Raw genomic sequence first — 26,959 nt, forward strand, 5'->3', positions numbered from 1 at the left:
CAGGCACTCGATCGAGTAGGTTACTGTACAGTGATTTCTACGGGTTTTCTTAAAACCCTCCATCTTTCTATTTCTTCTTATTATTTCTCTATTTTCGACACACCCACACTTAAACACTCTCAATTCCTTACTTCTCCTCTCAAATCCTCTCTTTCTCTGGGTTAGTAGTGACTCTTGGGGTTGATTTCCTTGTTTAATTCGTTTCTTTACCTTACTAATCAATCAAGGTATGTTATTCTTCTTAATTTATGTGATTTTTGTTACTTTGAATGTGTTAGAATGATGAGATAATCTGAAATTTTCGATTCACATGATGTAATAGTTGCTTTAAATAGTTGAAATATGATTCACATGCCTCTTTTCCATGTTTGTTGGTGACTAATTGCTGTAGATTAGATTAGAAATTGCACAAGATGAACCCGAAATTTCTAGGGTTCCCAAAATTGAAAACGATTTTTGGTTGTTTTACAATGGTTAAATGGTAGTATTGAGCCTTAAGTATTGATTATATCATGTTGAAGGATAGATTTTGATGATTTTACCCTTAGAAAGTTGCCTTAAAACTCCGTCTTAAAAGTGCCTTATGAGAAATTCGTGACTTAGAATTAGGAAATTGATGTTGTAATTGACAATATAAGCATGAATTGAACTTCCATATGATAATAGAAACAATGATTGATGAATACATGCCACAATTTTCACAGCTGTAAAGACCGTCTGAAAATTTTGATTGAGTTGTTTTACATAATAGTGAAGGGTGATATTGATTTGTCATAAATTATTCATTCTCTTGAATTAGTAACATGTAATTAGCAATGTACTAGAACAACCCTTAGAAGCATGATAGGGTATTCAAATTCGCTGACCATATGCGGCCATCATGATAATTACTTTCACCACTATGCCTTATGAGTAGTAATAATATGAACTTGTGCGTTGAAATCGTAGAAACTGCCAATGAACATGTATACTTATTTTCATACTCAAAGTAACAACGTGAAATATGTGCTTCACATGCTGAGAATGGTTGAAAAATTGGTGTGTACCTAGCTGAGCAACTAAGTTTGGTGACATGATTTATGTGCTTCAAATATGGAACTGGTTGATGAAATAGTAAACTTACTAAGTATGTAGAACCCAAATTACATGAAGTATATGCTTGCATGTTTATATAAATTGTTTGAACATATGTCTAAAGCAGATGCCGAGACTAAACCTTGGAACCCGTCAGAGTAAACGGGGAAGGGTTGATCCACTTGAGAGGGGGAGGCTAGTGGATCGGTAGTACCCGCAGCTTTAAAGTACCCTTCTGTTGTTTTTGTTGACTTTAAGCAAAGGGAGCGTTTTGTAGCTTTACAAAAACGCAAGATGAGACCCACAAAGTGTATAGACACCGGTGTGCTAGAAGAGTTGGAAATAGAGACGGATGTCCGTCATATATTCGAGACCTTGGGTTTTACTGGTTTGTATAGGCTGAGGAAGCACACTTACCCCTTCCTTACCCTAGAATTCATGAGTTCCTTTAACTATGACCCAGCGGGTCAGACTGTTGAGTTTAGATTGATGAATACCAGTTTTCTGTTGACCATGGATTTGTTTGCCTCTCACCTTGGGTTGGCCAAGCCTCCCAAGGACTCCATCACCGACATTCCAGCTGAGTGCGGCGTCTGCCGCCTAATGCCTTGCTTGACTGGGAAGCAAGCTCCCACCTCGAGCAACATGCTGATTAATGACGTTCAGCACATCACCTTGAGAATCTTCCTCCGTTCTCTTTCAAACCTCCTCTATGATAGAAAGGATATCAGTAAGTTGAACAACCATGAGGTCTTACTTCTGATGTCGTACCTGAACCCGGAGCGGACCAAGAAAGTGGTCTTCAATGCTCCTTCCATAGTTTGTGCTGCTCTAACCTTGATGGCTTCTTCTCCTTCTCGGTACCTGAGCTGTGGTGCCATTGCCACTCGGTTAGCTGAAAAGCTAACCTCCTTTGAGGCTTCTTCAGCGTACGTGCCTCTAGCTACCCCTGTGCCTACCATGGATCGTGAGTACTATCTCGACCTGAAATGGTTGAGAACCTTGGCCGACGGTAGCCTAGCATGGAGAGTGTATGGCATGAGTTGGATGAAGATTCCAGCTCCCGAGCACCTCCCGACCCACAGCCCTTGGAGCCGCGGTGGTGGATGTGGATGTGGACGATGAGGAGGAGGAGGAGGAGGAGGAGGAGGATGAGGATACACCCCGCCAGCTGCAGACCTACCTCATTGATGGCACCATCCTCCAGGAGATGCCGGAGCCGACGAAGGGCGAGAATGCGGAAGTCCAGAGGGTGGAGAGACCCAGAGTGGTGAGGGGACCGCGTCGAGTGAGGGAGAGGGCCTCGGGGACTAGGCCACACCGGAGGCACCGCAGGCGAAGCAGCAGCAGCCTTTCCCGTACTACCCCCTTACCTCGACACCCCGAGACGCGATCCGATTACCTAGCGGAGAGAGTGTCATCTACCTTGACACTCCGGAACATGCACGAGATGGCGTACGCTCGGGGGATAGGTACAGAGGGACCGCATCCGTTTGGTGGAGTGGAGTTGGGGACTACTCGGGGTATTCCATTCCTACGGGGTGGAGCGATCGACGTGGGGATACCTCGGTCCTTCCCTTACGGCGGCTTGACTCCATGGTACGCAGCCCGGGAGCGGGAGGAGCGGGAGCGGGGAGTGGATGCGGGGATTGGGACATCGGGAGCAGGTACTTCGGGTGGTGGCGATGATGAGGTGATGTTGGAGCAAAGAAGCAGGGAGGAGTGATACTCCTCGTTCTTATATTTGTTGATAGTAGTTGATGTTAGATGGTGATATTGTTGTTAGACTTTGGTAGTTGTTTCCTTTTTGTTTTAAGACTTAGTTGGATCTGTATGATTGGCCATAAGGCCGAATTTGATATTCTAACTGATTGCAGGATATTGGAAGTCGGGAGTCGTCCCGACTCGATTTTATATGACAAGTATGCGCATGGGTGTTAACTCGTGACAGGTTTTATGAAGAATTGGCATGTAGGTACTCGACAGAGTACCCCGTACTCTATCGAGTAGCTACAGGATGAGGCGAGGGAAAAGTTTCTGACCTGTAGGCCACTCGATCGAGTAGCCTAGACACTCGATCGAGTAGCATGGCACTCGATCGAGTACCGCTACCTACTCGATCGAGTAGCACATTCTGAGAGGTTTTTGAAAATTAAAATTGTTCAATTGTTTTATAATTGCAAGTTTGTTGTTTAATGTGGTTATTAGTGTGTAGTAACACCTTTGAACCGTTAATTTCACATGTTACAAGTCATGATTGAAGTTTTATAAGCGTAATTGTCACAATTAGTAAGCCGGTAATCATTTCTTGTTACTTTTATTTTGTATACGCCTCATTACGATCTATTTATCGGAGTTTTAGCTTCTCGTACATTTGTGCATACCATATTAATGTATGTTATCAACGGTGACTAGTTATTCCGGTGGCGTGTGTATGATTTTAATTTAACGAGTGTACAATTAGTGAGTAATGTCCATAATAATGTGGTTTTCTTTCATGTTTTGATGCCCATAATAAGTAATACATGTTGATATTTGGGTGGTGAACTTCGGGGACGAAGTTCCTTTTTAGAGGGGAAGAGTAATGTCGCGAAATAAAAAGGCTGCTTTTGAATAATGCTTTGCTTATTTATAATGTTGTCGGTATTATATTTTGCTTTAATTACAAAATTTCTGAGATATAACGAATTCCTTTAGTCATTTAAAGTGAAGGGGCTGTATGTTTCAAGAGACGGTCATATATATATAAAAAAAAAAAAAAAAAAAAAAAAAAAAATATAGCCATGATGTGATAAATTGTGCTCGAGTCACGTTGCCAAGTAACATGGTGGCATTGGTTGTACCATATGATAATTGACATGAGACATGTTTTAGATGGATGGTTGGATAGTAATTATTGTATGTTGGGAGATCGTGAGCGACGATTCGCATTGCGAGTTGGATGCTTTATATATATGTAAGATAACGGTTGACTGTGATAAAGGTTGCATGATAGTGGCAAGAATCGATAGGTATAAATGTGGTCGGTGATGATGATGACATGAGGGGGAATGGTATTTTCAAGAGGTAATGGTTTGACCGGGAAGTTTGGTAAGGTTGTGTTGGTTCCGTGTCGTGAGCGGGAGAGGTGAGTTGAACTTCGGGGACGAAGTTCTTTTTAAGGGGGGAAGACTGTAATACCCGCCCTTTTAGGGACCCTTTGACCATCTTTGACTGTCCTTGGGAACGGGAGTAATCTTAGAAAAGTATGCCAAAACCTGTTTGAGCTGCGTGTTAAGAGTGGTACTCGATAGAGTAGAGGCTACTCGATCGAGTAGCTGGGGCACTCGATCGAGTAGGGGGCCACTCGATCGAGTAGGTTGGGTACTCGATCGAGTGTCGGGATTTCAGCGAGGGTTTTATATCGCGTTTTGTTAAATCCGCATATCACTTCCGCCACTTTCCTCCTATCCTTCAGTCGCCTCTTTCCCTTCCCTTCACCTCAAAACCTCCATGGAAGCCTTTGTGAAGATCCTTGTGCCTTAGAAGAGCGTCTCTTGAGTCGGGTAGCGGTCTTTTGCCTTGTCTCTCCCTATAGGTATGTCACAATCACCATCCATGTCCTTGTCTCTATAGTTAGGGTTTGATTGTTAGTAATAGATATTTGCATGATGGTAATAGGCGTTGCTTGGTTGCTGGATAGGTTACCTGTCGGCATGGATTGGTTGCGGTCGCTTAAAGGTAGGTTCGCCTACTCAGTTTCTGTAGATAGTCTAGTGTGTCGGTCGTTATGTTAGTATTGTGATTGTTTGGCATGGTAATTGATTGTGCTGTGTTGGTGGTCGTGATTACTGGTGATGGTTCTCGAGATGCGTTCTCGGTGAGTGGGGTCACTTGCGGGGTGGTGGCTTCACGCCCTAGTTTCGCCCTTCGTGGAACCCGCCACGAAAGGGGATGTGCACATTAATGGGACAGGGTCATCGCTCGTGTGATGAGCGGGGCTTAGGTGGGAACGGCTGCGGTCCCCCACGGGCGGTCGGTCCAAAGGTGGACGATCGGTGACAGAGTTGATTGGGTTGTGGTGACTGTGGTTGGAGTTGGTAATGGCGTTTGTATTGTTGATTGTAGTTGTCATTGTCTTGTCTTATCTCGATCGACCTTGTGTGGTTGTTTGTTTGTTATGTGTCTGCCGTGATCCCTTATGGTGAGCAGTCGGTCTTAGCAGGTGTTGATGTCGTGGATAGCTGGAGTCCGGGCAGGGATGAGTCTTCACGAGATATGATGGTCATAGCGAGTAGTCTTTGAGTTGTACCTTGTATTGTATTTTGGTTTAAGTCACTTGTAACACAACTTAATAGTTCTTTTATTGACGTTGATAATTACTTTCCTCGGGCAACCGAGATGGTAACGCCCTTATATGCTAAGGAAGGCCTAGTTAAGGCTCCTCTGAATATGGGGGTGTTACAGTAGGATTACACCAAGAGGTGTCCTTTTGTATAACTCTCCTTGCATGAGAACATACTGGGAAGCCAGTAGGCGTATAGCACGTTGTCCCCTCTTATCCATATCGGGTGGATAGGTGTCATTGAGCTTAAAATTCAGGATTGCTTGGAACCAGGGTTCCTGCACGATCTCCACTTCATCGGTGATTTGGTGGACATAAGCCGACTCTGATCGTCGTTCGATGCACAAAGGCATTTCCACCATGTGATCAGGCATATTAATCAAAGATGCAAGTTTCGCAAGAGCGTCTGCAAATTGATTTTCTTCCCGAGGTAGGTGTAGGTATGTCACGTGATCAAAGAATTGGGCAACTTGGTCTATTCTGGCTTGATAAGGTGCGAGGCTTTCGCTTCGAATTTTCCAAGATCCTGTAACTTGGTTGATGATCAGTGATGAATCTCCATCTACTCGGAGGTTTTTAATGCCTAAGCTCACTGCCGCTTGTAGTCCAATGAGACAAGCTTCGTATTCTGCAGCGTTGTTTGTTACCTCGAAGTCGAGTTTGACAGCAATTGGTGTATGCTCGCCTTCAGGAGAAATGAGCAACACTCCTATTCCAAATCCTCTTAAGTTTGATGCTCCATCAAAATAAAGGTCCCAGGAATCTACATCAGTTTGGAGTATATCCTCGTCTGGAAATGACCAAGTGTCTATCGTTTGTGCGTCATTGATGGGATTTTCTGCGAAGAATTCGGCGACGGCGCGACCTTTTATAACTTTCAGCGGCACGTATTTGAGGTCGAATTCTGAGAGCATCAAGGTCCATCTTGCTAGGCATCCGTTGAGGACGGGTTTCTCGAAAAGGTATTTGACTGGATACATTTTGGAGTATATTTTGACGGAGTAGCTAAGCATGTAATGGCGTAGCTTCTTTGTTGCCCACACAAGAGCGAGGCATGTCTTTCCGAGTTGTGAGTATTTGCACTCGTATTCCAAGAACTTCTTACTAAGGTAGTAGATAGCTCTTTCTTCGTTTCCTACAGTTTGAGCTAGCATGGCACCCATGGCTGTGTCGGTTACTGTGAGATATAAACCAAGAGGTTGATCTCGTTGTGGCGGCATGAGCACTGGTGGTTTAGCCAATATCTCTTTGATTCGGTCGAATGCCTTTTGACAGTCATCATCCCACATGGCGTGGTCCGTTTTCTTGAGTTTCTTGAAGATAGGCTCACAAATCATTGTAAGTTTCGATATGAATCGACTTATATATTGCACTTTTCCCAGGAATCCTCTGACTTCTTTTTCTGTTTGAGGTTGTGGCATTTCGATCAGAGCTTTGATCTTTGAAGGGTCTATTTCTATACCTCGTTGGCTAACGACGTATCCTAGGAGTTTGCCAGATGTTACTCCGAATGTGCATTTCTGAGGATTGAGCCTCATATTGTACTTTCGTAGCCTTGAGAAAAATTTGCGAAGGTTCGCAATGTGCCCTTTTCTATCCTTGGATTTGACAATCATGTCATCTACGTATACCTCAACTTCTTTGTGCATCATGTCATGTAAGAGTGTAGTTGCGGTGCGTTGATATGTAGCTCCGGCGTTAATCAATCCAAATGGCATGACCGTATAGCAATAGGTTCCCCATTGAGTGACGAAGGCGGTCTTATGCATGTCTTCTATGGCCATCTTTATTTGGTTATAACCCACATATCCGTCCATGAAGGATAGTAACGCGTGGTCTGCAGTATTGTCCACTAATATGTCGATGTGAGGTAGAGGGAAGTCGTCTTTAGGGCTTGCTTTGTTTAAGTCCCTAAAATCAACACAAACACGGATTCTCCCATCTTTTTTGGGTACGGGTACTATGTTGGCTACCCAATCAGAATACTCGGAAACTTTGATGAACCCGGCTTTGAATTGCTTGTCAACTTCTTCCTTAATCTTTAGAGCCCATTATGTCCTCATTCGTCGAAGCTTCTGTTTTACAGGTTTTAAACCTGGCTTAATCGGAATCCTATGTTCAGCGATATCCCTGTCGATCCCTGGCATGTCTTTGTAGGACCAAGCGAAAACGTCTTTGAATTCATTTAGGAGGTCTATGAAATCGGCCCTTTCGGTAGAGCTCAAGGTAGTCCCTATCCTAAGTTCTTGGGGTTCTAGTTCGGTTCCTACATTGATGGGTTCGGTGTCCTCTATTATTGGTCCCCCTTCCCCTTCCTGCAGTATTTCTTTGGCTACGTAGGGAGGTATTTCGATTGAGTCTGGGTCTTGGTCATCCTCAGTATCATCGTAAACAGAATTGCACTAAAGATAACACAAAGAGTAAGCAGAACCTGATTTATTCATATTAAGATTTGAGTAGAGTTGAAACAAAGAAGCCAACTGATCCATGGTCAGTGGTGGCAAAGGGACAGTGGTTGGAACATTTCCCGAACTACTGTGACTACTCGAGGCTAAGCTAGGAGAAACAAAGGGAGTGGGGATGATGACAGGAGGAGACTCTCTAATGACTTCTCTAGACTCCGACTCTGACTCCGACTCCGACTCGAACTCATCGTCTTCTAGTTCTCCTTTGAACATCTCTCCTTCTCCAGTGGTGAGCTTGAAGAGTCTTCCTTGATTATTTGTCCACTTGATTGATTTTCTCCATCCTTTCTGCTGACTTGCGTTGGTTTCTGTGATTAACGCGGTGGGGTTGAAGCGATCGTCTTGAAGTATCATGGTAATGATCTCATCCTGCGCGGCCCTAACAAATCGATCCTCTCCGAACAATAGGCTAACAGCTTGTTCGTCTAAGTAAGGTGCTTGATGGGTTTTGACGGTAGGAACTGTTTCTGGAGGGATGAAGTAGCAATCGTGAAAGATCTCGATTCCGGCTAACTTCCTCTCGAGATAATGCCAAGGCTCGGGAAATCCGTGAAAGAGTTCTAGACTTCCTTCTTGAACAAAGTACCCATTTAAAGTAGGGAGATAGGGTCGCATTTGGACTCCTATGTGCTTACGGTTTTGGACTTGAGCAAGCATTTCGAAAACCTCTTTTTTAGTGGGTTTGTACCCTAGTCCAAATGGTATTCTCTTTGAGTTGCCTTTCTTATATGGTGCGAAGGTGTTTCTTCGGGTAGGGTTTAAAGGCATTCCAGGGAAGTATCCCTGGGTTTTGAGCATGTGGTTGACCACCAAGTTGGAGTAGGGATCATAGTATAAGGGTGCCAACTCACTTTCTATGACACTTATGCTTTGGAAGCCCCCAAGTTCGTATACGGGATCTGCAAGGACTTAATTGTTCGACTGTTTTTCGATTATTGCCTTGATGGGTGACGAAGTGATCGTCACTACTTTGCCATTTAGTGGGATTTTGATCTTTTGATGAAGAGTGGATGTTACGGCTTTGGAAGCGTGAATCCAAGGCCTTCCTAGAAGTATGTTGAAGGAAGCTTTGATGTCCACTATTTGGAAGTTAACCTTTCGTTCAATTGGCCCTGTGGCTATGGTTAGGTTAACAAGTCCTACCACCTTTCGTCGTGTACCATCATATGCACGCACACCTTGATTGGTAGGGGTCCAATCCGACTCTTTCATGCCTCGTTTGTATGCCGTTTTGAGGGGTTTGACGTTGACCGCGGAGCCATCATCTACCAAGGTCATTGGCACGTTCTTCTTTAGACAAATTACAGTGATGTAAAGAGCTAAATTGTGACTTGCGCCAAAAGGTGGTAAATCTTCGTCTGAGAAAGTAATAGGATTACTTAGCTTTGGTGGTTCTTGGAAGACCAAGTTAACCACATCTTCGGGTGTCGAGTTGTGTGCTACATTTAGTTTGGCCAAAGCTTGCAGTAAAGCTTGGCGATGTGGGAATGAGCTTGCTATTAATTGCCAGACTGAAAGATCAGCCTTTGTTTTCTGTAATTGCTTGAGCAAATGGTCAGTGGAGTCCTCTTCGTTATCATTTGGTGTGACCATGTTGGTTGGACCGTTTTGAGCGATGTTTTGATATGGACGACCCGAACGAGTTAAGTGGTCCACATCTTGGTCTTCATCATTTTGGACTATTTCTTTGACTAGGGAGTTCTCAATGAGGTACTCGTCCTCGTCATCGTCGGCCCAAACTCCATTGATTGTAGCTAGTTTCCTCATTTTCATGATTTCATCCTCTAGTCGTATGATTTGGTCGACTAGTTTATCAACCATGGCGACTATCTCTTGTATAGTAGCATTTTGAGAGAAGATTAGTGGCATATGCTCCTTGGGTGTTGCGTTGGGATCGCGTAGCGTTATCACCACATTTTCTAATTCACAAACTTGCCTATCTACACTCCTTGCCCATGTAATGGTAGGGGAGATGGTAGAGTAGAACCCTTCATTCTCAATGGCATGGATTTCATTTTCGACTGGCGAAATGAGGTCTGAACAATCTAAGGTAGATTCGTCACTTGTAATCACTAGAACTCCAAGAGGATTCTGAGTGTTGTTGGGTTTACCTCCCGGCGGTATTGGCAATCGACCATCTTCAATCATGTCTTGAAGCACATTTTTCAACTTGTAGCATTTTTCTGTGTCATGCCCCTTGCCCCTATGGTATTCGCAGTACGAGTTCTCGTCCCAGAATTTGGATTTCCTTTCGGGTTCAGGAGTAGGCCCAATGGGTTAGAGTTTACCTTGCTTCATTAACCTTTTTAGAGCGTTGGAGTAAGTGTCCCCAAGATTTGTGAATTTCCTTGGTGGGGTACTTTTCTTGGATGGCTCGAGAAGGTTGACTTCATCGGTCTTGCTAGTGGAGCCGTATGAACGACTTGTTGAGCCTTGATATCCTCGACCTACCGTTTTGAACAAGAGTCCTTTACGGATGTCATCTTCAATCCTTGTCCCTAGTACGGTTAAATCCTTGAAAGTTTTGATATTTTGGTATCTCAAATGATTGGCATAGATGGGTTTGAGATTGTCCACAAACTTCTCCACTAGGGTGGCCTCATCCGGGCGTTCAACTAGTTGGGTACTAGTCTTCCTCCACCTACTTAGGAAGTCGGTGAATCCTTCTTTGTCATTTTGGGTAAGAACCTCTAGAGTGCGCATGTTAACTTGGATCTCGGCATTATCCGCATATTGTTTAGAAAACTCAATTGCGGCATCTTCCCAAGTAGCGACCTTCTTATGATCTAAGGAGTAGAACCATTGCCTCGGGATGGTGTCAAGAGATGAAGGAAATATCCTTAAGAACATCTCGGGTTTGATGCCATTGATAGACATATAATCCTTGAAGGCACGGATGTGGTTCAAAGGGTTCTCGTGCCCCTTGAATTTAGGGATATCCGTCATATTGAAGTTGGTTGGCAATTTGGAATTGACGGCCTCATACTTGCGATTGTTCTCCCTATAAATGTCATCCCCCTTAAGGTACATCAATTGCTCCTCTAAGTATTGGAGTCTTTTCTCAGCTACAGTCATCCCCATGAGAGGATTTTCATCCTTGGATTCATTCTCGGAGTCACCTATTACTTCACTTTCATGAGGGGGAAATCTCCCCTCTACGGCATAGATCCGGCCCTTGATGGTCTCAAGGCGGTCATAGACTTGGTCTTGGGTAGCTTGCATTTGGGCTAGTGCGGCTAGGATTCGATCATTACCATCTTGCAGTTGGTTGAGGTTTGTTTCGCTGGACCCAGGCATCTTGAAAACTGGATAAGAGATCGACGACGAATCAAAACACGATCTACCATCCTAACACACTTGCTAAAAGAAGAAATGTTTTGACTCGTGAAGTGGGTGTGTGCCACTTGTGTCGAGTGAGCTTTGAAGGAAGACAAGGTTTTTGAAAATGTGTGTCCTAGTCAACTATAGTGTAGTTGTAGGAGTGGACTCGAAGTGAGGTTTTGAAATGGGCTTGTGGCCCGAATTTTGACACGACAAACGGACAGAGTTTCGACTTGGTTTTGTGCTAATTGAAGGCCTATTTTTCGAAATTTTTGATTTAAAAGAAGGGTTTTGATTTTTACAAAAATCGTCATGGTTTCGTTTAGAAATGGTGATCACGTAAGATACAAACATTTATACGAGCATTATAACGGGATGCTGAGTGCATTTAAAAGGGTTTTGGTTTAAAGGGTGGGTTGCCATACCGAACCATCAAACCCGAAGTCTATGGAGAGGCTCGTACCAAACAAGAGTAAGGCCGATTCCTAGTCCATTTCCTCAAGTAGTGAAGGCCCTTGATACAAACAGGAGTAAGCATCATGGTATGGATGACGTCAATCGTTATCCATCCTTAGGCCCAAATAATAATTAGAACCGTTTAGACGGGACGATTGGTCGAATGGGTTGGGTTGGGCCTAGGAAGGCCGAATAAAACGATCTAGGAAGACCGAGTTATGAAAACCGACAATTGTCTTGTACAAACTATTCCCTAACCTTGTTCAAGTTTCACCCTTGCTACACGTAAGTGTATTATCCCCAGCGGAGTCGCCAAACTGTGGTCATGCGGGGGTGCCCACGGGGGCGCTTGGGAGGAAAGAGAAACAAGCGTTTGCATTTTTGTTGGAGTCGCCACCAATTTTTATGGGAAATTGGAACCGTTCGAATACCTCGTGCCATGTCAAGATACAAAGTAGAGACATGAACACTAAGCAATCGTTACCCTTAGCATTCTATGTCTAGAATGACTCTCGTGGATTCCAATGAACACGGGTGCTCACGGAGATCTGGAGTAAGTGGTGAGGGTACGTATTAGGAAGCTCTTTTGATCGAACACCTAATCCCGCCCGCCTCGATAGCGGCCTCTACTAATGATTAGGGAAGTTATTCGTACTTGATATATCGTCGGTTGAATGCATGCAATGCAACATCCAAGTTTTAATCCTAACATGTGAAGATTAGACTAAGTCGGTTAACACGTAGTTTAGCATACAATTGGGTCGAAGTAGGATTTAATGTTCAATTACATGTGAAAGCATACAAATGATGAAAGAAATACAAAAAAAAAAAGAAAATCACAATAATAGAAATTACAACAGTTACAATGGATTTAGCAATTTATGTCGAAAATACCTTTAAAACGGATAATTTGAGAAAAAGAATAAAGGAATGAATTAACAAATAAATCAGTAGGCGATAATACGAATAATAGTCCATTATACGTAGACTAAATAAAATAAGTCAAACAACAACGGCCGATAGGTGTTTTAGAGAATGTGCCCGTGCAAATTGGGAAGTTTTTTTTTCGCGGATGAGGAGCCAGATGAGGAGCCAATTGAGGAGCCCAAGAAGGCGCCAGTTCGAGTTACAGTTTCAGACTTGGAGCTTGAGACTGATGAGGATGTCCAAGTATGGGAAGATGCTTCTGATGTTGACCCGTCGAACAATGTGGTGGATTGGAGTGCTAAGAGGTTGAGCACCGTGGAGGGTACCTGGTTTAGCCAGAAGCCATGGTCGGAGATTTTCCGCATTTTTCGCGGATGAACACTTTTCATTTCATAAGTTTTAGACACTTTTATTGCATTTTTTTAAGACTTTTTATTGCTTTGGTTTGCGCGAGACTTCGCTTTAATAAGTTTGCTTAGGATTTAAAGACTTTAGACTGTTACTTTGGGTTTTGCGCAATTTTGGGCGCGTTATTATGTGTATTTGCAGGTTCATAGACCATATTAGCTCAATTTATTGAGCTAATTCGAAGAAATCATAAACTTACAACAGGTATCTCAGTCGATCGACTAGCTTGTGTGGTTGATCGACTGTGCCGCGACTCCAGGGGCTTCTGTTCCTGTCACCCTGGTCGATCGACTGGCTTCTATGGTCGATCGACCGCCTTCGCTGCTGTACCTGTTCACGACCATTCCCCTGCTGTGTTTGGTCGATTTGCGGAGTTGAGGGAGTCTTTTCTCCACTTTATTCTCCGATCCATTTCTGTTTTCTTCTGTTTTCTTATTTTGCACATAATTTTGCGTTTCGTAAATTGTTTTCTCGGAATTACGTGCGGTACTTTTGTTTCTTTTCAGGTACCTATGGTAGCATCAACTGCCATCAAAACCTCCTAGCTCACGCTGGTTTGGGGAGGTTTCCTGCTGCGCTTAAAGTCTTGTGAGTTTCCGGGTCCTTCTTTTATGTTAATTTTAGTTATAATTCCGCAAAATCCCAATTTCCTTTGCTTATCTTTCTTATATGATTTCGCACAATGGGGACATTGTGTGATTTGGTTTGGGGAAGGGTTTTGCGTTGCATTCATTCTGTTTTGCATTCACATTTACATTTTTGTCTTGCATTGTTGTCTATTTTCCTCTTATATACAGAAAATCCAAAAAATTGAAAATTTTCGAAAATTCAAAAAAATTTCATGTTTATTTTAGCATATAGGTTGAGCCGGAACGGTAGTATTTCAATGATGACATTGCATTTTCAGCTGTTTATGCCTAAGCCGTGCTTAATTGACATGTTATTAGTAGAATCACATATGCATAGTCTACGAGTTTTCGTTAGATATCTTGCTGAACTTCAAACTTGACTTAGATTTATGGCAAACTACATCATTTTCTGATATTTAGAGCCTATAACTGGTGTCATTCATGACCAGTTTATCTAGGATTGTGAGTAGTTACTCCTTGTAAGGCATGCTACATCAATATGCATAAATATGAACTTTATCTGCTTAATACCTGTATGCATTCGGTATGTGGTTTGTTGACATATGTGGAAGAGGTTCCCCTTTATTCATTTTGCCATAAGCTTCACATAGCCAAAAATAGCCTTTTGTCCCTTTAACTACATCCTATATTCAGCCTGCCTTTGTCAAGCTAGTAGTATTAGTCTTTGGGAGTGTTCTTATCATTTTGGTTATATTTGCTCTTATTGAGAATATTGGTGAAATGATTTAAGGGGAATAAAATAAAAGAAAAAGAAAAAAAAAAGGAAAAAAAATGATTCGAAAAAAAAAGAGGTCAGTCGATCGACCGTCCCACTTGGTCTATCGACTGCTTGCTGCAGTAGTGAAAGAAAAAAGAAAAAATCACATGATTGAATCTTCATTAGATGGTGATTTTGTTCCCATGTTTTAATATTATCATTTGGGGAATTACAGTTATTATTGGAGATTGTGAGATTAGTGCTAATCATTAGCACCGGTTTTATTGTTGAATCTTGAGTAAGAAAGTTGGATGTTGTTATAATTTGGTGTTTAGTAAGTTACTAGCTTGGCTATAACTCTGCTTTCCCAAATTCATTTTAGCCCCTTCTTACCCATAGCCTCACATATCCAAATTGTGCCTCGGCATGTGTCATGGTCTTTTATGGTTGGAATGCATATGTACAGTTGTAGAGATTATTTTCATATTAGACTGCAGGCATGTTCTTATAGGTCGTAGTTAGGTGAGAGTCATTACAATATTACTTCTTTCTATCTTTTACATATATTCACCTATGCTTATTTATGTGATATGAGCGACCCGTGAGAGTCCATAATGATAAGTCTCTATAGTTGACGGTTCAGCAGTTTTTAACGACTACATAACTCGTTTGCATGATTCATATTGCTAATTGATTGTTAGTTGTTGCATTAAACTGCTTTAGGCTTTATAGTTGCATTTCGCTCTGAGATTGAAATCGTTCCATTAGGTCCTAGGATCGAGTCTAGTTCTTGCTTGGGGACAAGCAAGGGTTTGGTTTGGGGAAGTTTGATGCGTGTCCTAAATATGATGTTTTACACCCTATTTTACACGCATTTCAGAGCTCAATGGTGTAGTTTATTCTACTATATTCCCTTTTTCCGTCTACTTTCGTGTTTTTGTGTAATATTGCAGAAATGTGAAGAATCCAGCGGAAATCGAACCGAATCTGTCCCTAAGTGCTTGGCATAGGATTTGACATGAAGATTTGACTCGGGAAATGAATTTGGTGCGCGTAGCAAGGCCTGAAAGATATATTTGCGAGAGTTTCAGAAGCGGATTACCAGCTAACTTGGTCTATAGACTGACCTACATGGTCTATAGACTGCCAGAATGCTGAACAGTTGACTGCAGGAAGAGCAGTCAGTCGATAGACTGTGTCTCATGGTCGATCGACCACGTGAGCTGACGAACAAGTTTTATTTCCAAATCAGAAGCTTCTGATAGTCTCAACCTTTGGTCGATCGACTGGCCTGTGTGGTCGATCGACCGCTTGTGTAACCTGACGTGAATTAAAAGATTTTTAACCTAAGCCCATTTGTAATTAGGTTTTAAGAAGAGTTTTACGTAATACTTCTATATAACGTAACTCTTCCTGCTGCTTTAGGGGGATTCATTTTTATCATTCGGTTCCATCTAGAATTTATTAGTTTACAATAATTCGATACTTTACATTCATAGTTTTAGCATTCTTAATAAAGTTCATTGCTTCCGGATCTTATTTATCTTTCCTAGTCTGCGGTAATTCTTGTTCTTTAACTTACAGTTTACCTTTATTTGCTTTATTTAGTCTAGAAATTGCTAGTTAGATCCCGAAACCTTAATTGCTTCATTGCGTTATTATTGCTTAATAATATTAATCATGTTTTCCCTTATAGTTTTCATCAAATTCGTTGTTGTTTTTATCATTCACATGAGTAGCTAAGTACCCTTTGCTAAGATGTAGGGGAGCTATAGCGTAGATGGCGCAGAATAGGTGACCCCGAATTAGGGCATGGTCGATCGACTGGCTTAACTGGTCGATCGACTATGTCGTGTGGTCGATCGACTGAGGTAGTTGGTCGATCGACCAGACCCGTGTCTGATTAGCATCGTTTGATTCGTTAAGTGCAATATTTAACAATGAGACCGAGAGGAGATTTGTTAGATGCTTAGTTTTGACCAACCCGTAGATCGAGAGATAGGGGAGGGCATTAATTAATGAATTAAGACGACTAAATTGCTAAGATCGAAAGATAAGTAATTTAGGCTTTAGGAATCACTTTTCAGGGCGAGAGTTAGTATTAGTGAGACCTAGGGACTAATAGCATAGGCCGAAATGAGCTACTAGTTAACTTGGACCGAGAGGACATGTTATACTCATCCTACACGACTGTATTTCGGACTTACCTAGGATTATGTGCCATCATAGCTATAGTGAACCGACCATCTTAGCTCCTTTTTATCATTTGTTTACACCCATTTTTATTACTTGCTTATTTATTTTTTGCATTTGGACTTAGTTATAATTCAATCAAGACCCCCAATCTTAGACTAAAATTAAGACAATTAGAACTCCCTACCTCCCTGCGGATCGACCCTTACTACCGCTTGCTAGTTGTAGTTTGGAAATTATAAATATTATTTTTGATACTCACATCGACAGGTATCAACTACAATGGCAGAACAAACAAACCCAAATAAATCAACTTCTAAAACATCCCAAATCGCCAAAAACATGGACGAATCCAAGCTTTTCAATAACCAAAAAGAGCTTGAATTCGCATCCCTTCTCAAAATCTCCTTTGTAAAACAAAAACTAACGATTCGCAAGAACACTACATTAGAAGAAATTTCAAACTCGGATAAACCCACTTCCGAAACGTTTAGAATAACCATGGAAATTAATGTATCTGAGCTTTTCAAGAACCTAAGAGCTTTTCTGAACACTCGCAATGAGTCTTTCTGATGTTACGATTAAAGTTCGCTGATTTAGAAGAGTTTCAATGAACAAAACTCTTGAAGAAGATGCTTCCATTGAGGGGACTCTCTAAAATTCTTAGAGCTTCTGATGACTTTAACACGGAGTGAGTCACGTTGTTTTTTTTTTTTGAAGAGGTCAGGTTCCAATCGGATTTCTTTTCAATGGGGAACCTCTGTTCTTGGTATGTCGACGAATTTCTTTTGTGTTTTTCCTAAGGAAATGAAGATACTCTGTTTAATACCCTTATGATCATTCTTATAATTCTGGTTTAATTCATTGTGCACTATTTTATTTCACAGTTTTTGTTGGTTATTTTGGGTTTTTTCGATTTATGAATTTTCTTGGACGAAATATGATACTAGTTTGTAAATTTTCTTGGACGAAAACTCGATTTGTGAATTTTCTTGAATGAAATATGATACTAGTTAATTCCATAATGTGTTGGATAATTTATTATGTGAAGTAGAATATTCATGTTTAGTGATATGCGGAATGTGTTGCCCCGAAACCATGTTTAGTTATTATTATTTATCAATAGAAATTATCGTATGGGAATTTAAGATACTCGTGATATTTTAATAAAGTATTTAATAGGAAACTTCGGGATGAAATTTGTTTCAAGAGGGTAGAATGTGATACTACTAGAGTTTCGCATCTTGGTATAAATTTCCTTATGTGTGTTTCATACGATTAATTTATCTTTACTTTATATTTTATACAATTAAGTGATATGTGTGATTGCCTTCGTAATATGAGTTAATAATGCTATCATTTCTATTGGTATGTGTGGTGTTAGTTTTGAGTAGTTTGGGGTGAACTTCGAGGACGAAGTTCTTTTTAAGGAGACAAGACTGTAATACTCCGTATTTTTAAGTGAAAGTCAAAGTTAATGTTGGTCATTATGAATTAGAAAATCAGAAATATGTAAAATAGCTAATATAGTTATTTATAATGATTATGAACTTAAAATAAATATAATAAAAAAAGGGTTTTTTGTCAAACACAACCTTTAAAAAACTTTTTTTTCCAAACACCACCTTTAAAAAAAAAGTTTGTAAAACACAACCTTTAATAAAAATTTTTTGTAAAACACGACATTTTGGCCAAAATTTAACCACTTGCAATAGGGTGACTTTAAGTCGATATTTGAAGTAGCAAATGAGGTCGATTTGAGGTGTTCTTAGACTCATTGGAAAGGTGGGAGTACAAGCTTTCTAGGGGTTACCAATACGGTGGTGATAGGTGGTTTTATGTAGGGTCTATTATTGTGTTAAGTAAGCTTGGTCAAGGAGTGAATTTGAGGTAAAAACAAATCATAAAAACACCAATTCACTCCTTGACCAACCTTACTTTACACACCAATAGACCCCACATAAAGCAACCTATCACCACCATATTGGTAATGCCTGAAAAACATGTACTCCCACTTTTCCAACGAGTCTAAAAACATCTCAAACCGCCCTCGTTTGCTATCTCAAACATCGACTGAAAGTCACCCCATTGCGAGTGTTCAAACTCTCGCCAAAATGTCGTGTTTAACAAAAAAAAATTATTAAAGGTTGTGCTTCACAAACTTTTTTTTTAAAGGTAGTGTTTGGAAAAAAAAATTAAAGGTTGTGTTTGGAAAAAATTCTAGTTTCCTATTACTTTCCTAATTTCCTAAAAGTTTCCATTATCATTATATATACCCAACTCTATCTTTTCACCATCACTGTTATTATTCAACATAAACTCAAAAAAAACCTAGAGAGAAGAGAGGGGAAGGGAATTGGGCAATCAATTTAGGGATTTTGCATCTACTTCCAATAGATTCAATCTTTTATTATGTAAGCTCATATTTAATCTTTCAAAGTTTTAATCTTTAATCCATATAAGCATGTTTTAAGTTTTAGTTCATCACCTAATCATGTCTAGTTAATATAATCATCTATAATTAAATTTCGGACGATTTGATTAAAGAATAGAATTACAGTAATTCTGTAAATCTATAAGTTGTCTTAAACGAATTATCATACCGTTTTAAAGTTGTTATCTTCGAAAATGTAAAGAATAATAGGTTTAGATTATTTTCAAGTCTAGTTTATGTCGGTAAAATTTCGTAGCAATTGGCCTTGTAGATTTTTCATAATAAATTCGTTATGAACATGTCGAATGCGAATCCGTGAATGCACTTGTAGTCTAAAGTTTATTTCGTAAACCTAATTTATAAATTGAAAATTAGTTGGGTCTTTTGCATGCAATAAATTTGAAGAGTCTAGATGCTGCTAGGCATTTGAATTTCTTAAAAATCATACACTAACTTTGTTTTATGAATCGATACTTTAATTCGTTAGTATTTATAAATATTTCAAGAAAACCTTGATAAGTATGGAATTTGAAGAAATTATTTATACGAGAACTATAGATATGTGTCTTAGGGTTCCAACCTTACTGCTCTTGCATCGTTTGGATTTTTATTGAATTAATTATGAATTTTATAGTGAGACTGAACTATGCTGTAAAACGGTAGAATTAGAGATTTAGCGTTAAGTTGTCAAGAGGATTAGGACGTGATGGGCATAGGATAAGTGCATGATTAGTTGGTTGATTATGTAGTAATTGTACATAATTATGTTATGTAGGTTATGGATTTGTAAAGGACCGATTTGATTGCTTACGTGACTGGAAGATTTGCTAATCAGGTAAGAACAATTCTACTCGACTATGTTGTTTGCATTTGGTCATTCATATGAATATTGTGATTATTGGATTAATTTGCCTTTGGGCTGGATTATTGTGTGATTTATACACTATGGAGTATAGCTTTTGGCTGGTATATCATTATGATTGGTGTGATGCATTATTATCATTGTCGCATTCTTTGGCATAGCATATGCATTGGTTAATCAGGTTTATCCTGGGCAGACGTCATGGTAAGAATTTGGGTGACGTATTTCAAACTTACTGGCAGACGTCATGGTAAGAGTCTTCGGATAACGTATTTCAAACTTACTGTTAGACGTCAAGGTAAGAGCTTTCGGGTGACGTATTTCAAACTTAATGCAGACGTCATGGTAAGATCCTTCGGGTGACGGATTTCAAACTTACTAACAGACGTTGTGGTAAGAGCCTTTGGGTGACGTATTTCGGGTTTATTCTGGCAGACACCATTTATATACCTTCGCATTGGTGTAAGGCCCCAGACTGATACTGCAGACATGTCTCTAGTGTGTCTACTTAACTTAAGGTTGAGGGTTTGGGTTATGAGCTCAGTTGTATTGACATATTTATTTGCCTTGTGATTGTTATTCTACTCAACTGTTGGTTGACAGGTGCTTGTTGTCATGTCAAATAAAATGATGCATGCTTTAATTGATGGCGTCCTGTAATGAACCATTTAATATTTGTGGTTAAATGGGGAGCAGATTGAAATACCATGTACTTGATTTAGGTGAGTGGTACATGGGGCGTGAGCAAGGGACATGAAGACTTGGACCGTAACGGTTGTCTAGATCACTTTAGTTTGACTTAAAACATTATTTATTTAACTTTATTTTTTTCCGCTGCGTAGTAAATGGTATTATTATATTTTTAATTAATCAGTTGACAAATGTAATAAAACCTTTATTGGTTATTTTTATTTAAAGTACCTTTGGTTTACTATACTTTGTATTCACTACCTCGGAAATCTGACATGGTAACAGTCATATTTATCTAGGAATGTCTTGTGTTAAAAGCTCGTCCTAAATAAATGACGTGTTACAGTTGTGAGTTTGATCTTAGTTTGTGATATCAGTGACTTATATTTAATTAGTTTTTGCTGGGTTTATTTCATGTTTTTGATTTGTTATTTTTTTCAACGAAATATATGTTAATTCCTTTTTCCAACATTGGTAAAAACAGAGTATTTGGGGTTTCTTTTGAGTTCTTAGTACGATATCATTGATGAAATTTTCTTAATACTTTCTCGGTGATTTTAATTGATTTATATTTTTGGTAATATTATTTTAAGAATTTAATCCGACTCTTTCGGCCAAAATTCGTACATACTGACTTTGGAATTATTTTGCCAATGATTTATATCTGAGTACGGACTTCCTTCTGTTTCAAAGAAATTTTGATTTTTTCGGTCATTATAATGTTAGTTCTGTTTGCCCAACATTGTTAAAACAGCAAACGGGGTATTAATTTATTTGCTCATTTTGTTTATGGGTTTATTTGAGTTTTTTGTATGATGAACTGCGATTTTTACGAGTGGATTAATGGTTATATAATGTATTTTGTTGAATTGTCGTGAAATTCTTGGTTAATGAATTCTGATGAAATTTTCTTGATTATTTCTTGGTAATCTATGTTGGATAGTGAATTACGTCTTAGTTTATGATCTCACTGATTGTTCAGTACATGTACACTTAACATACGAGCTATTTAGATAAGGTTATTCAGATCATTTTGAAAGTGTTAAGTTTTATTTTGGTCATTTATTAATATTAGATGAAGTAATTATTGTAAATATTTCATTCCTAGACTAATGCTTTTCATCTACGGAGTAATAGTTAAGGTAGATGAGTCCAATTATCTTTTAAATTAGTCAACTAGGGGTCCAATCCAACAAAATTCAGTGCAAGTTCTGGTTGAAAATTGATTTCAGGTGATGTTAATCTGTTCTAATTTGCCTCATCGAGTGTTTGGAATTTTATCAAATAACCGAGCAATTTCATGAACAGCACCCAAAAAAAATGTGCATAGATGGTGTGGCTACCTTTGTATTTGTGATGAATTATGACAGGTTTTGCGCTAGCTCGTCCTGTTCATATCGACTTAGAAGAAGCTAATGTCGATTACCAAAAGGTCATTAACGTCTCTTACATGTACGAGACTGTCGTACCATCAAAGGCCTTGTCTACAATGACGACAAACTTGGCAGAAGATTTCACTAATAATGGAGCTGAGAGTGGTACATATTCTTGCTCATTTCTTATCTTTCGTATTGTTGCGTAAATCTTTCCTCATTAGTTATAAAATTTACTCCTACCCGGGTTCAGTTCAGATGGTTTCATTTTCAATTTATATAGTGCAATATTAGTACAGTAAGAAAATAGACTTGCTTCATTCTTTGGTCAGCTGTATAAATGCTATGAGATTGTAGTTTGTTTCATCATTTGCTCTTGTTGTGTAACTTCGCATATGATACAATGATACATTGATACAAGTTTTATTGTAAATATTACATTTCTAGATTAGTGTATTTGGAGATATGGTGTACTTGAATGAGGCTGATTTCATCTTGGTTCTAGACTTTCCTAGCAAGGGTGAGTTCCATTTGCTACACCGCTGCATTGTATACTGAAAATCCACATATAACAGTTAGATGGTTCCATTTCAATTGATATAGTCCAATATATTAATACAGCAAGAAAATAGACTTGCTTCATCCTTTGGTCAACTGTATAAATGCTATGAGATTGCAATTTGTTTCATCATTTGCTCTTGTTACCATTGTTATCAGAATCGCGATTTGATCCAACGATTTTACGATCCAAAAATGCTTGACCGATCCTGGATCCTACGATTCTATCATAGTTTTAGAATTTTACGATGCTATTAATTTGAAAATTTCTAGAGATGGGATCATAATACAATCCTACGATTTTACGATCCTACGATCCGATTCCATAATTAAAAAAATTAATATATATTTTTATATAATGACACCGTAAAATCCAAATTTCGTGTAAGTTGTTTATACAATGATACTAAAATCATTAATTCCCAATATTTTATGAATAAATATTAATAAATAAGTGATTTGATTTTCAATTATATGTTTTTACCAAATAAAAAATTATATTTAGTGAGTTTGTAGAATCTTGCGATTCTACGATCCGATTCTACTGATTCGGTCCTACCCTCCCCATCGATCCAAAGTAGAGTCGCGATCCTGACAACATTGCTTGTTACTCAACATCTCATAGGATACAAGTTTTATGATACAACTTTCATTATGTTAGTGACTCATCATACATTGTTTCACGTTTCATTGGTTAGAGGCATAGACGAGCCGATCGTTGTGTTAATTTAGTTGACTTAAAACTTGTCTCGGAAAATGAGGATGGGGCGCTCCACGCGTGGAGCTTAGCTTATTGAGCTTAATTGGCTGAGAAAAAAAATGAGTGTCGGATCTTGAGCAGTTTGATTTACTGCTTAGCCTACAATCCTACACCAGTAGTTACAATGATCAAAAGTAAAAATGAATTACCAGACACGATTAGTCGAGGAAAAAGTTAGTGAGATTGCTTCACTGTTGGTTATGTTTTGTGCATTAAGAATGTATATTACATAGAGAAGGATTCATATTATGTTCATTGTTCAATAATGTTGGATTATAGGATCATTGGAGAGTGCATCAGGCATTGCAGATAACTGTTCAGTATGCGTGATTGGAGACATTGACAAGTTCATAATGTCGAAGTTCAAGCTGGATGAATTTGGGGATATGGTGTACTTGAATAAGGCTGATATCATCTCGGTTCCAAACTTTATTTGCAAGGGTGAGTTCCATTCTCTTCATGGCTGCGCAGTTCAGATTGTTTAATTCAATTCATATAGTCCAATATTAGTACAATAAGGAAATAGACTTGCATAAATATTGGTTGGTATAGCTAACTATGAAGTTATATATGGTAGATTATGCTCTAGCTCATCCGGTTCGTTTCGCCAAAACCTTGAAAATAGCACTTCGGGCCTTCTCTAACCCAAAATTGAACAAGGACAAAGAGGTTGTTGAAGAGGGTTTGGATCGAGTTTCCTTGGCTACACTACGCCATTTAAGCACTCTAACAACGGTTAAATATGGTCAATACCGTTATAAATAAAAAAAAGCGAACGCGATATAAAACCTACCGTTGTTTAATATTCACAGCGGTTTTGAAAAATACGAAACCGTTGTTAAAAGTGCGATAAAAGACAACCGTTATGCAAGAAACGTTGTAAAAATTGTGACAAAAGACAACGGTTGTTGGCATAACCGTTATTAAAAGTGTGACAAAAGACAACGGTTATGCAAGAAGTGTGACAAACGAAAACGGTTCTTGCATAACCGTTGTTAAAAGTGTGAAAAAAGACAACAGTTATGCAAGAACCGTTGTAAAACTGTGACAAAAGACAACGGTTGTGCAAGAAACGTTGTCGTTTGTCACACTTTTAACAACAATTTTTTCCATAACCATTGTCATGTATTTTTTTGTTTCTTTTTTCAATATTTGATCAGCGTGTTCAAGCTTCTAAAATGCTATTTTTTCGTTCAGTAACATTTCAGCATCTATATATACAGAAAATGCCTTCAGAAAGACAAAATTCAACACAAAAGTTATAATAGCATTCATTCCTGCATCAAAACATTAGTCTAATGTTTACATAAATATCAAATCTCCATACATAGGTTTCTATACACATGTTTTCACATAACATCTTATTGATTAAAATGGTACATTATTACATACGTATCTATTTTGTATTTCATTATCATATAAATATTTACTCCCTCACATTATTAAAAGTCTTTCACATTGTCGAGCTCTGCACCGAACATCAGGTTAGTTGTTCCCTTAATAAAATACTATAAAATGACAATATAAATAATAGAGTATTAGTAATATATATATAAGAGTAAATTAAAAATTACTCCTTTTTAAAATCATGTTTTTGAAAATTACTCCCTTATATAATGTTTTCCTAAAATTACTCCCTTAAAATGCACTTTTATCAAAAATTACTTCAAAACACCAACTTAAGTTACTTATTCCGTCAGTTTATGAACATATCCCGTTTGTGATCTAGCCTATTTATACTTTGAAACATATGACAATGGAGAATAAGTTCAAAAACACGCGTAATAAGTCACCTAAATTGGAGTTCTTAAACAATTTTTGATAAAAGTGCATTTTGAGGGAGTAATTTTAGGAAAAAATTATATAAGGGAGTAATTTTAAAAAACTTGATTTGAAAAGGAAGTAATATTTGATTTACCCTATATATAAACACTTACTCAAATGAAGTATACTTAAGATACTCAAATGCACTATACTTAAGATTAGACCTGCCAAACATATCAGGTCGTGTCGTGTTCGTGTCAATATTAAACGGGGTCACGACTACCCTAAACCTAACCCGACCCAATTATTTAAACGGGTCATTTGTCTCAACCATAACCAGAACCATTTAATTTTTCTATAACCCATCCCTGTAACACCCCCCTTATACCAAGGTACCTTACCCAGGACTACCCTAGCATGAAAGGCTATTACCATCTCGGTTTCCCGAGGGTAGTATATCAAAGTTACCATTCCAAAGCAACATTTATTAAAGTGTAAAGAGTTAACGATTACATTATCTCAAACCAACTCAAAATAAAAGTATTAAGATCTCAATACAACGAAAATCAAAGACGGCTAAACTCGTAACAGCGGAAGCTAGACTCGAGTGATGACTCCCCATGACTGCCCCAAAGCTAAACGACTGCATCACCTGTCACAATCTGTTCACCATCCCCGAATGGATCACCATAGATTTTACAAAACAACGGGGTCAGTTACTGAATAATTAAAGTAAGACAAGTTCCATAAGGTAATCAGCTGATCAACATTCACCTCCGTCTCCCAATCACACACAATCACTGACTACACGCCGAGGTGTGTAGCTCTGCCAAATTACCCATCGGAACAGGTAATCCTCGCCGCCAGTGGGGGACCGCAGCCAATCCCCACCTAAACCCCACTCATCAACGAGCGATAACTCTGTCCATTAATGTGCACATCCCCTCCAGTGGCGGGTTCCACAGAGGGCGAAACTAGGGCGTGAAACCACTCCCGCAAGTGACTCCACTCAGCCGAGGACACACCTCGCGAACCGTTTATCATCAACAACCATCACAACTCCAACACTCAACACCAACTCCGAGATGAACAGAAAATCACAACAACAATTACCACAATCCCAACACGAACTTAAATCAATTAAGAGGAACTGAGTAGGGAAACCCTACCTTTTCGCAATCCGCTATGCTGCAATCAATCATACAAATGCATAACAAATACCACATCATCACCTACAATAACGATAATCCACAATCAACACACATATGATGACCAAAATCTAAACCCCCAAATCACAAATTAGGGCAAAACCCTAAAAGACAACCTATTAGCAGATTACAACGAACTAGAGACTTACCAAATAAATCGAGACAAGAGATGGAAGTGTAGACTTGCGACCGATCAATTAGCCTTGAGAATGCTTAGGGTGATTAGAGAGAGATGTGAGCGTCGTTTAGTTTTGGTAAAAATGATTTAGAAACCGTAAAAGCATAATTTATAATAATCTCTAATCACCTTAACCAAATCGCGGAATTAAACTCGTCAGACCGGATATTCAGTCGAGTATAGAGTACACTCGGCCGAGTACCCTCTACTCGGTCGAGTATTCCACATACTCGGCCGAGTGTTCCTGGGCAGTAGCTAAATCAGGATACAATCTTCCCCCCTTACTCGACCGAGTAGGCCATACTCGGCCGAGTACCAGCTTAGGAAAACCGTAGTATTACAATCTTCCCCCTTGAAAAAGAACTTCGTCCCCGAAGTTCCAACCCAACCTATAAAACATGGACACCTAACACTAACTCCACCAACCACGCTTCCTTCCACAACATGGCTCACGATATCGTCTCAACTACAGCATTGTCTCCCAATACTAACTCCATAATACTATCAGGTACCCACAACATAAGTGTTGCCAACTCTGTCTTACTTCCATAACGCTCACAAGCAAACTCAATACCAAGATAATCCACCAGCCAAGATCAACCATCAAAACAATCCAC

The sequence above is a fragment of the Silene latifolia genome, chromosome 10 (assembly GCF_048544455.1).
Source record: "Silene latifolia isolate original U9 population chromosome 10, ASM4854445v1, whole genome shotgun sequence".
In the NCBI taxonomy this organism is placed as follows: Eukaryota; Viridiplantae; Streptophyta; class Magnoliopsida; order Caryophyllales; family Caryophyllaceae; genus Silene; species Silene latifolia.